This window comes from Vombatus ursinus, unplaced genomic scaffold, assembly GCF_900497805.2.
Source record: "Vombatus ursinus unplaced genomic scaffold, bare-nosed wombat genome assembly UNPS02010822.1, whole genome shotgun sequence".
NCBI lineage: Eukaryota > Metazoa > Chordata > Mammalia > Diprotodontia > Vombatidae > Vombatus > Vombatus ursinus.
The window spans coordinates 3,913,087-3,924,275 of record NW_020950600.1 but is presented as its reverse complement, the minus strand read 5'-3'; positions in this window follow the sequence as shown (position 1 = coordinate 3,924,275).

Below are 11,189 nucleotides of genomic sequence, written 5' to 3'. Positions count from 1 at the left end.
CCATCCATCCATCCATCCATCCATCCATCCATCCATCCATCCATCCATCAACCTTTTATTCAGACTCTGTGCTAGAGTTAGAGACATTTAACCTCAAACAGACCCCTGCTACTTCTCCACAATGCCTTTACTTATCTCTGGTTTACTAATCTTTACTTATTCTGGCCTGCATCTGAAGGGGAAGGAAGCCAATGGTCTTTCCTGATTCCCCTTCAAACTATTTCTTTCTAGTTCCTTCCTGGGTTCCTCTTCCTGGCCCCCAAGTATGGACATCTTCCAAGGCTAGAAATCTCCTTTCCCTTGTAGCTTTAATGACTGCCTGGGACACTCAGAGGTTCAGTGATTTGCCCAGGGCGCTACAGTCTTGATGTGTCCAAAGCAATACTTGATCCCAGGTCTTCCGGCTAGGGAGTCTGGTCCTTTATCGCGCATAGTAGGTGCTGGATTGGGTTGGGTGTCAAAGCTGACTAGTGAGGGTGGCAGGTCTTTTTTTTTTCACTGATGTGGAGTGTAAAATGAAGACCTCCTCCCTATCAACTCCACCCACCCTGCGTCATCCTGGGCCCTGGGGTTTAGTAATGCTCCCCATGAGCACAGACTTCATTCTTTTCAAAATATTTTCCCTTCTGTCTTCCCATTAGACTCTCATAAAACCCCTATGATGTGGGCAGAGCAGGGGCAATTATTACCATTTATAGAGGAGGAAACCGAGGCCTAGGGAGTCATTTGCCCATGATCACCCAGTGAGTTAGTGGCTATTGGGGACAGCTGTCCCAGGCTACCCTCCCTAGAGTCCTCTGATTTTGCCTGTGCCTGCAGCATGGAATGGTGGATAGGGGGCTTGGAATGGGAAAAAGCTGGATTCATATCCTGAATCTGACACTCACTAACTAAATGATCTTGGGTGAGTTGTAGGATCCTGGACCTCAGAGGCATCTAGCTCAACTCTCTTATTTTGTAGATGAGGAAACTGAGGTCAAAGGCACACAGGTAGTAAATTTCAGAGTCAGGATTTGAATCCACATCTTCTGACTCCAAATGCAGGACTATTTGCTCTGTTATTTATACTCTCTGAACTGTTGCACCATGGAAAGCACCCTGGTGCTGAGGTCGGAGGAGCCGGGTGTCAATCCTGGCACTGCCACATGGTTGACCTTGGGTAAATCATTTGGGCCTCAGTTTCCTCATTAGTAAAATGAAGGAGTTGAACTAGATGCCTTCTAGCTTTAGACAGACCAGAGAGCCTGGGGGCTGTGAAAGGGGGATGACAATATCTACATCACAAGGTTGTCCTGAGCCTCAAATGAGACAACAAAAGTAGTGGGGTTAAGAATTGTTGTTTTTGTGTGTGAATACACACACACATACACATATACATGGCATACATACACATTCACCTACACATAAATATACACACATACACATAAATACACACAATACACATATGTGCACACATATACATACATACATACATACATACATACACATACGTGTGTGTAATATAATCTAGAATGGATCCACCACCAGCTGGCTACTTTAGGGGGCACCTGGCAACAGAGAGCCACAGTCCGGGAGGTTGTTCCTCAAACATGACTCTCTATCTCCCAACTACGAGTGTTTGTAATTGGCTGTGCCCCACACCTGGAATGCTCTCCCTCCTCATCTCTACCCCTTTGCTTTTCTTCTTAAGTCTCCTAAGTCCTACTGCTCTCAAGAAACCTTTTCCAGTCCTCCTAAGTCTTGTTGTCTTTTCCCTGAGATTACATGCAATTTACCACGTATATCACATAGTGGTCTTTCCCATTAGACTGTGAACTCCTTGAGGGTAAGGATTGTGTTTTTGCTTTTATTTGCATCCACAGTTCTTAGCACAGTGCCTGATACATAGTAGGTGCTTAATAAATGTTTGCTTTCTTCCTTTCCTCCCTCCCTTTCTTCCTTCCTCCTTCCTTCCTCCCCCCTTCCTTCCCTCTTCCCTCCCTCCCTTCCTTCCTTCCCTCCCTCCTCCCCCCCCCCTCCCTCCCTCCCCTCTCTCTTTCCTCTCTTCCTCCCTTCCCTCCCTCCTCTCCCTCCCTCCATCCTTCTCTCCCTCTCTTTCTTCCTTCCCTCCCTCCTTCCTTCCTTCCTTCTTTTAGAATGTAAGTTCCACCTTTGTCCTTGTACCAACAAAACATAGGGCCTGATACATAGTAGGTGCTTAATAAAAGCTTGTTGATTAATTGATTGGTTTCTACTCTGATGCTTGAGGCTCTCGGCCTCTGGGGATCATCAGAGGGGGTAGATATCTTGGGACAGAAGGTCCAGGGAGCCCTAGTAGCCCTGGACACTCCTGCCCGGGGGTGTGTGCACATGTTTTTGCATATGTGTGTGTTGTGTGTGTGGGTATGCACATGCGTGTGTGCTAAGTGGAGACAGGGTGACTGAGGGCCCCTTTGAGCTGTTCTGTTCTCACTGAGAATGTGTGGGCCCAGTGAAAGCCCTTTGGGAAGGAGACAGGTGCCTGCACTTTTATCTGCAGGGCCTCTGCCGAACTGTCTCTTTTGGGACCTCCAGATGCAGCTTAAGGAAAATTACCCAATTAGCTCCCTCTCCGAATCCCTCCTTCCCCTGTCTCCACCCCCCACCCCCAGTGATATCTTGGCTTTAGAAAACTAGACCAAGAATGTAGGTTGGCCAGGCAGAAGCCCAAGGGTGCCAGGGCCAGGACAATACATTTGATACCATCTCTGTCTGGCACCAGAGTTACAGGTCTTCCTCAGAACAGGGCAGGGGCTGGGGGGTGGAGGGGGTGGGCAACACTGGTATTTGACACTGGCACCTCTGATTTGGGGCTCTGAATGGGGCCTGTTTGTCTGGGCTCTGGGTAAGGCTGGGTCTGGCCCTCACCATCTTCTGTTCCTTTCCCCAGCACCAGGGCCAGAGGCAGTCAGGGGCCTCAGTCTTGGCCATAACTGCCCCCATCTCTGCCCCATGCACACAAAAACCACCCTCCCAACTCCCAGCTCAGGGATCTCTAGGCTTCCCCACTCCTCTGTTCCAGAGTTACCTAGAATTCCACTCTAATAGTGGCGTTCTAGGCCTTGTCAGTCAGTTGATAAGCATTTATTAAGCACCTACTATGTGCCAGTCACTGTGCTAAGTACTGGGGATACAAAGAGAGGCTAGACAGTCCCTGCCCTCAAGGAGCTCCCAATCTAATGGGGGAGACAACAACCAGGTTCAAACAAGATCTGTACATTGGCAGCCCTAGGCCAAGTAAATCTCAAGGAGGGATGGACATGGTCAGGCTTGTGCTCTGAGAGATGATTTTGGCAGTCGTGGCCCAGGCTCACGGTGACCTACTCTGAGAGACAGTGACTCCCATCCATGGCTTCATCCATGCCAGACGCTCATGAAGGGGAGAGCCCAGGCCAAAGGCAGCCAGCTGCTAAGATCCCAGAGCACAACAAGGATGCTTCTTGTCATTGACCCACGAACTAAAACCTATTGTCTCTAGGATAAAATAGGAGCTGAGCTTGGCATTCAGAGCTCTCTACAAGTTGACTCTAGACTGACTGCATATATTCCCCTTCACATACTTTGTGTTCCAAACAAACAGGTCTACTCACTGTTTCTCAAACTTGGCCCACCGGCCATCTCTCACCTCCCTGTCTTTGCACAAGCTGGTCTGCACTGCTGTAATGCCCTCCCTTCTCATCTCTGCCACTTAGAATCCTCTTGGCTTCTTTTAAGGCTCACTTTAGGTGCTGCCTCCTACAGGGAAGGGAGCCTCTCCTGATTTTCCAGGAGTTAGGTCTCTGCCTCTCCTTCTCCTCCTTCTCCCTCTCCCCTCCCTCCTTCCCTTCCCCCTCTCTCTCCTCCTCTCCTTTTCTGTCTGCCCCTCCCTTTCTTCCTCTCCTCTCCTCTCCTCTCCTCTCCTCTCCTCTCCTCTCCTCTCCTCTCTTCTCTTCTCTTCTCTTCTCTTCTCTTCTCTTCTCTTCTCTTCTCTTTTCTCCTCTCCTCTTCTCTCTCTCTCCTCTCTCTCTCTCCTCCTTCCTCCTTTCTTCTTTTCTCATCTCTCTCCTCCCTTCCCTCTTTTCTTTTCCTCTTCTCCATCTCTTTTCTCTCTTTATCCCTCCCTACCTCTTCTCTCTCCCTTTCCCTCTCCCTCTTCTGTCTTCCTCTCCTCCCTCTCTCTCTCCTGTATACCCTCTCCCTTCTTCCTCTCTGTTTCTGTCTCTCTCGCCCCCTCTCCTCCCTCTCTTTTCTCTCTGTCTTTCTATCTTTCCTTCTCTCTCCCTCCTCTCCTTCTCTCTATCCTTGTCTCTCTCTTTCCTCAACTTATCTCATTTTCACTTATCCATTTACTTCTTCATGCCCTCCCAGAAAAGCGTAAGTGCTTTGAGCTGAGTGTTTCATTTTTGGCCTTTGCACCCCCAGCACCCAACACATAGGAAGCACCTATTATCTGCTGGAAAGGTTTTCATTTCTTTGCCAATGTTCTGCCCCCATCACTCATAATCCTGGCAATCCTCAGCAAGACCTTGGTGGTGTGTGGAATGGAAAGGTCCCAGGAGGCTCCCCCATAGAGGAGAGGACATCCGTGTCCCTGGCTGTCCCTGACCCTCACCCCGGTGCTTTCCTCCATCTCCCTCCTGTTAAAGGTGAGGTCAGGTGATGAATGAAGGCAGGCCTCCTGGAGTCTTGGCCAGCTCCCTTCTCAGTCCCACTGTCTGCACCTATCCCATCAGAGCCTGCCCCCACACATCCATCATAATCAAAGCTGACATTTATATGGCACTTAGAGCTTTACACACACTATCCCTTTTGATCAAAACATCTTAACAGGCTAGAACATTGGACTGAATCTAATGAGATGAAATTTAATAGGCAGAAATAGAAAGTATCATCCAGGGGTTCCAGAAATCAGCTTCCCGAGTACAAGATGGGAGAGGTACGTTTATGTAGAAGTTTGTGCTGAAAACAATCTGGGGGTGTTAGTGGACTGCAAGTTCAACCCTGGGATGTGGCTGCCACAAAAACCAATTCCATCTTGGGCTCTGTCAAGAGAGGAAGAGATTTCTGGAATAAGGCGATCAGCACTCTGTCCTCTGCCTGGGTCTGACCATGTAGGGAGTGTTGTATTCGGTTCTGGAAGCCCCAGTCTGGACAGGGCATTGATAAGGGCGTTAATCGCATCCAGAGGAGGGCAAGTTCCAGGGGAGTGCTGGAGACTGCTCCAACCAGAGAGCCGATTGTTACGTTTTCAGCGTGAGCAATTGTGCCTCAGAAATCATCAAAATCAGCAAAAGCTACAAATCTGGGCTTGATTTGATGTTTTGCTAATTATGTAGATTTAAGAAAGCGAGAGAGAAATGTTAATAATGCAGATTAAATTTAATAGTGTTCCATGCATACATTTTTCTCCCCCCTACCCCGAGCCAATTGTTAAACATTCACCATCAGACCCCTGAGATGGTGAAGGGCCTCCCATGTCATATGCAGATCAGATGGACAATCTAGGGGTGTTTAGCCTGGAGAAGAGAAGGGTCGGAAGAATTTGTTAAATGCCTACTAAGTGCCAGGCACTGTGCTGAACACTTTACAAATATTATCTCATTTGATCCTCATAACTCTGAAAGGAGGTTAGTTGCTATTATGATCCCCAGGTTACATGGGGAGATAGGCACAAAACAATTAAGTGGCTTGCCCAGGTTCATATAGCTAGAAAGCATCTGAGGCTGGATTTAAACTCAGATCCTCAGACCCCAAACCTGGAGCTCTTTCCATTGGACTATATTATTTCTTTTCTTTCTCTTTCTTTCTTTCTTTCTTTCTTTCTTTCTTTCTTTCTTTCTTTCTTTCTTTCTTTCTTTCTTTCTTTCTTTCTTTCTTTCTTTCTTTCTTTCTTTCTTTCTTCCTTCCTTCCTTCCTTTCTTTCTTTCTTTCTTTCTGCTAGGCAATGGGGTTAAGGGACTTGCCCAGGGTCACACAGCTGGTGGGTGTTATGTGTCTGAGGTCACATTTGAACTCAGGTCCTCCTGACTTCAGGGCCGGTGCTCTCTTTACTGCACCACCTAGCTGCCCCCTATATTATTTCTTGATTACACACTGTTTGCCTTCCCTTTCTTTGTTCTTTTAATTTACATTATTGCTGTCATTGTGTGTATTATTTTGTTAGTCATTTTTTTTTTAAATTTGCTTTGCATCCCTTCATTGTGAGTCTCCTCATGCTTTTCTTCATAGTCACGGTCTCTCACGTGGCCATGATATTCCATGACATTCACCTGCCATACTTTGCTCAGCCATCTCCTAATTGGTGAGCACCAGTTGGGTGGGATGGTAATGGGAATGGGAAATAAGATGTGAAGCAGCAGTCCCTGAAGGAGTGCAGGGAGTTAGCGAGGGGAGGGCTGAGGGCAGCCCTAGGAGCCCTGTCTGGGGACCCCAGCAATTTCTTCCTTCGAGGTGGCAGCTCCGGCGCCAGGCAGGACAAACGGCTCTGGGTGTGCTAATGAGCTTACTGACAGGGCCAGGGGCCAGGAGGAGAGTGCTGAAGGACAGCTCTGGCTGGAGGCCAGGGCCTCTCGGGTCCCCCCAGGGTGGTGGGAGGGGACTGGAAGGAAGGAGCTGGTGAGTGAGCACAGAGGCTCAGCGCAGCCGCTGATGGAGCATTGGAGAGTCTTTTCTTAGGGAGACAGGTTTTAGGGTGTCCCAAGTGGGGGAGTGGCCTCAAACCATTGTCGGACACTTTCATGAAGCAGGGTCAAGTGGAATCAGGAGGTTCCTTAGGTCTGAAGCCCAGGACGGAGTGTTGGCCGTGCTCAGGGCAGGGTTTTGTGGACCACCAATACCCTGTAATAACTGCCAGGTGATAATATCTTCTTTCCCCCATATCCCAATAAATTCCCTCCCTCCCCCACCATCTCAGCCCAGGAACTTTAGGAGCCCAGAGACTGGGGCAGGGCCAGTCCCTCTGTCCCTTGACCCGCGGCAGCCTGAGGAGGTAAAGAGCTTCAAGGCAGAGCCAGTGAGTAGCTTCGGGCTCCTTATCTCAGGACCCTCCCGCCTGTCTGGGAGCCTTGTTCTTGCCCCCTAGACTAAGGCTGGTGCCAGCCGCTGGCCCGTGTAATGTATGGGGAGGCTCCATGGAGCTGGGAACAGTTTTGCTGCCTCCTTAGGTCCCCTCCCGCCTCCATTCAGCCATGGCCACTGAATGGCAGAGACGGAACTCTGGGGAACCCAGGGTGGTAGGAGCCTGCAGCCCCACAAGTGGGACTGCGGCTGGCGGGGACAGGGGGGAGGCCATCTCCTAGGTCTCTCTTTGGAGGCCCTGAATTGGGAGGTCGGTGGTCACTCCAGCATCACTAGCAGGCGTTTTCCTACTTCCAGACTTTGCTGGACTTCTAGTGATGGGGAGCTCACTACCTCTCAAAGCAGCCCAGTCCACTCTGTGGTATCTTCTCTCCAAAGGTCTGAAAAGTGCATTTACCCATCTGTGTGATGGGTACTCAGATAACTACCTGGATTGGTTGATCTCAAACAGCATGTGCTTTCTGGGCCATGGCGAGTGGGAGATAGGCTTGAAACTATCCCGGGATGGTATCCTAGACCCAGGGGTCACAGGGCTTTGGAAGTCATTACCCAAGATTCTGTTGTCTTTAAAAGATACCGTAACAATATCTATACTATCTGTCAGGAATGTGATGGAAGCTAGTGTTACCATACAATGCCGTCTGTGGATAACAGAGAGTGATCTCAGTGACAGATGGGGGAGACAGTGACCGTGAACATGGGGAGTGGGCTCAGGCCTGTCACTATATACACATAGTGGTTTGAACCCTGGTCCTTGGCTCCTAACCCAGCACTCAGCACTGGGCATGATCTCTAAGGTCCCTTGTGTCTCTGATGGTCTATTATTTGTATGTATGGATATTCCCTCATTTCAACTCTTTCCTCAGTTTCCTCATTTGTAAAACAAGGGGAGTTGGATTAGATAAACTCTAATCTACATTAAAGCTGGTACAGTGCATAGAGCTCAGGAAGTCCTGGAGTCAGGAAGACCTGAGTTCAAATCTGACCTCAGATTTCCAGGGCAGCTAGGTGGTGCAATAGATAGAATGCTGGGCCTGGAGTCAGGAAGACTCATCTTCATGAGTTCAAATCCAGCCTCAGATGCTTCCTAGCTGTGTGACCCTGGGTAAGTCACTTAACCCTGTTTGCCTCAGTTTCCCCATCTGTAAAATGAGCTGGAGAAGGAAATGCAAACCACTCCAGCATCTCTGCCAAGAAAATCCCAAATGAGTCATGGAGAGTCGGAAATGACTTAACAACAACAGCAAATACAGAACAGAGCTCATCTAAATTCTAGCTCTAAATCTTTGATCCTGCAGTCCACCAACATAGCATAATGGATAGAGGGAGTAGTGGACTTAGCTTCAGGAAGCTCTGAGTTCAAATCCTATTTCTGACGCTATGTGACTGTCGGTAAGTTACTTTATTTCCCTTGTCCTCAGTTTCCTCATTTGTAAGATGGAGATTATATTTTGTTATTGTTGTTCAGTCATGTCTGTCTCTTCATGGCCCTATCTGAGGTTTTCTTGGCAGAGATACTGAAGTGGTTTGCCATTTCCTTCTCCAGCTCATTTTACGGTTGAGGAAACTGAGACAGGCAGGGTGAAGTGACTTGCTCAGGGTCACACAGCTAGGAAGTGTCTGAGGCTGGATTTGAACTCATGAAGATGAGTCTTCCTGACTCCAGGCCCAGCACTCTATCTATTGCACCACCCGGCTGCCCTGGAGAATTTATACGTATGTAGATAGATAGATATCTACATGTATATAACTAATATATACAGTTAACCAACATACATGTGTATACTTATCTACATGCATACATACATGCCCATATGTGTGCGTATGTGTCTGTGACTATGTATGTGAATATGTATATAAAAGGGAGTGGGAATGATCATGTCCTCAAGGGAAACCTACCTTGTGTTGAGATTGAGAGGAGACCTGGCTAATGGAAGGTGTATGTTGGCATTTCCCCTGGGTGCCTAAGCTCTGTGTCACCATTAGCCCTGAGGGGGCTGGGAAGAGAGAATCAAGTAAGGAGGTGGGTGGGGAAATGGGGGTGCAGAGGAGGCCAAGGCTGCTTACAAAGATCAGATAGCAGGAGCCCCTCCAGACATGGGGTGAGCGGGGGGGTTGGTCCTCTGTTCTGCCCTGTCTAGTGACTCAGGATCAATGAGAACAGCTTAGAAGGGACGGGAGCCCCAGCCAGGGCAGGCAACAATATGGAAATGTCAGGGAGGTCCCAATGGGTCTGGATGAGCAAGTGTGGTTGGAGCGGTGAATTCCTAGGGCCCAGGATTTTCCCAACACCCCTCCCCTCCCCTGCTCCCTCCCTCCCTCCCTCCTTCCCCTCCCCTTCCCTCCTCCCTTCCTCCCCTCCTACCCCCTTCCTCTTTCCCCTTCCCCCCTCCCCTCCTTCCCTCCTCCCCTCCTCCCCTTTTCCCCCCTCCCTTTCCCTCCCCTCCCCCTTCCTCTTCCCTTCTCCCCTCCCCTCCTCCCCTCCCCCCTTCCCCCCCACCTCCTCTTTAACTAAAACGCTTTGATTCCTCACGGGAACAGCCAAGTCAAACAGTCCCTTCTCTGGTAGCCTCCTGCCGGCCTTCCTGGTTCAGCTTCGGGTGAGGGATGGGAAGCCTGGGAGGACTAGGTACACTGTCCAAGGGCCCAAGGGCTGAGGAGCTCGGGGCCAAGACACTGAGATACAGTAGAAAGATCGCTGGCTTTGGAGTCAAAGGCCCCGGGTTCAAATCCTGCTCCTGATGTGTGACCTTCTTTCTGGGCCTCAGTTTCCTTCTCTGTAAAGTGAGGGGCTTGGAGCAGGATCATAGACCTAGAAGGTTCGCGACCCTTGAAGCCATCACCTCAAAGTCCCTCATCCTTGTCATTCTATACATGAGGATTCTGAAGCCCTGAGAATCTGAGGCCCCTAGCCAGGATCACACAGGGAGTCGTCCGAAGCGGCAGAAATTGAACCCAGCTGGGTGGTGCTGTGGGTAGTTCCAGACCCAGAGTCTGGAAGACCTGAGTTCAAATCTGGCCTCAGACCCTTACTAGATGCACGACCCTGGGCAAGTCACTTGACCCTGTTGGCCTTGGTTTGCTCATCTGTAAAATGAGCTGGGGAAGGACATGGCCAACCACTCCTGTATCTCTGCTAAGAACACCCCCAATGGGGTCAGGGACGTGACTCAGCAGCAATGACTTCTTTCTCTAGGTCCCCTCCAGCTCTGAGCCTATGATCCCTATGGCCCTTTTATTCCTGGGGAGCTCACAGGCTTTCGTAGAGAACACCTGGCTGGTTTTCTCAGTACCAGTTGCCTTGGTCCCCCTGTTCCTCCCGGCTATTGGGGAAGTGGACCTCCCAGTCAGTGACAGGAATTCCTTTAGTTTAGAGGGTCAGCATTTTATACCCCGAATCTTTGAATTCTCCTCATCAAAGGGCCATGACATAGTCCTCTATCTGCAGTCTCTAAGTCTCTGCACTGGCTGTGCCTATGCCTGGTGTGCCCTCTCTCCTCACTGCCATCTCTCAGAATCTCCAGTTTCCTTCAAGGTTCCATGTGAGCCCCGCCTTGTAGATGAAGCCTTTCCTGACCCCCTTTTTGGCTGGTGTTCCCCGCCCCTCTTCCTGCCCCACTTCTTGTCTCTTTTATATAAGCTCCTGGGGGACAGGAACTGTCTTTGCTTTTGTTTTCTCATTGGCTGGCATACCTAGTAGGTGCTTAAAAATGCTTGTTGAGTGATTGATCACACCAGCAGGATCTCAGAATCTCATAGCTGGTAGGAACCTTAGGGGTCATGCAACCCAACCTACGGCCAAAAGGAATCCCCACTAGAACAGATCTGGCTAGCGATCATTGAGCCTTTTTATGAAGACCACCCAGGACAGGGAGCTCACCACCTCCCGAGGCATCCCAAATACAAATATAACAAGACAGTGAGAATTGTTTTGGGGGTGGAGGACTTGGAAGGGAAGGGAAGAGGTGGTCATATAGTGCCCGCTGTTCACCAGGCACGGTGCTAAATGCTTTTTACAAATATTTTCTCATTTCATCCTCACAGCAACCCTGGGAGGTAGGTACTATAGTTATCCCCATTTTATAGTTGAAGGAATTGAGGCAGGAAGAGATTCA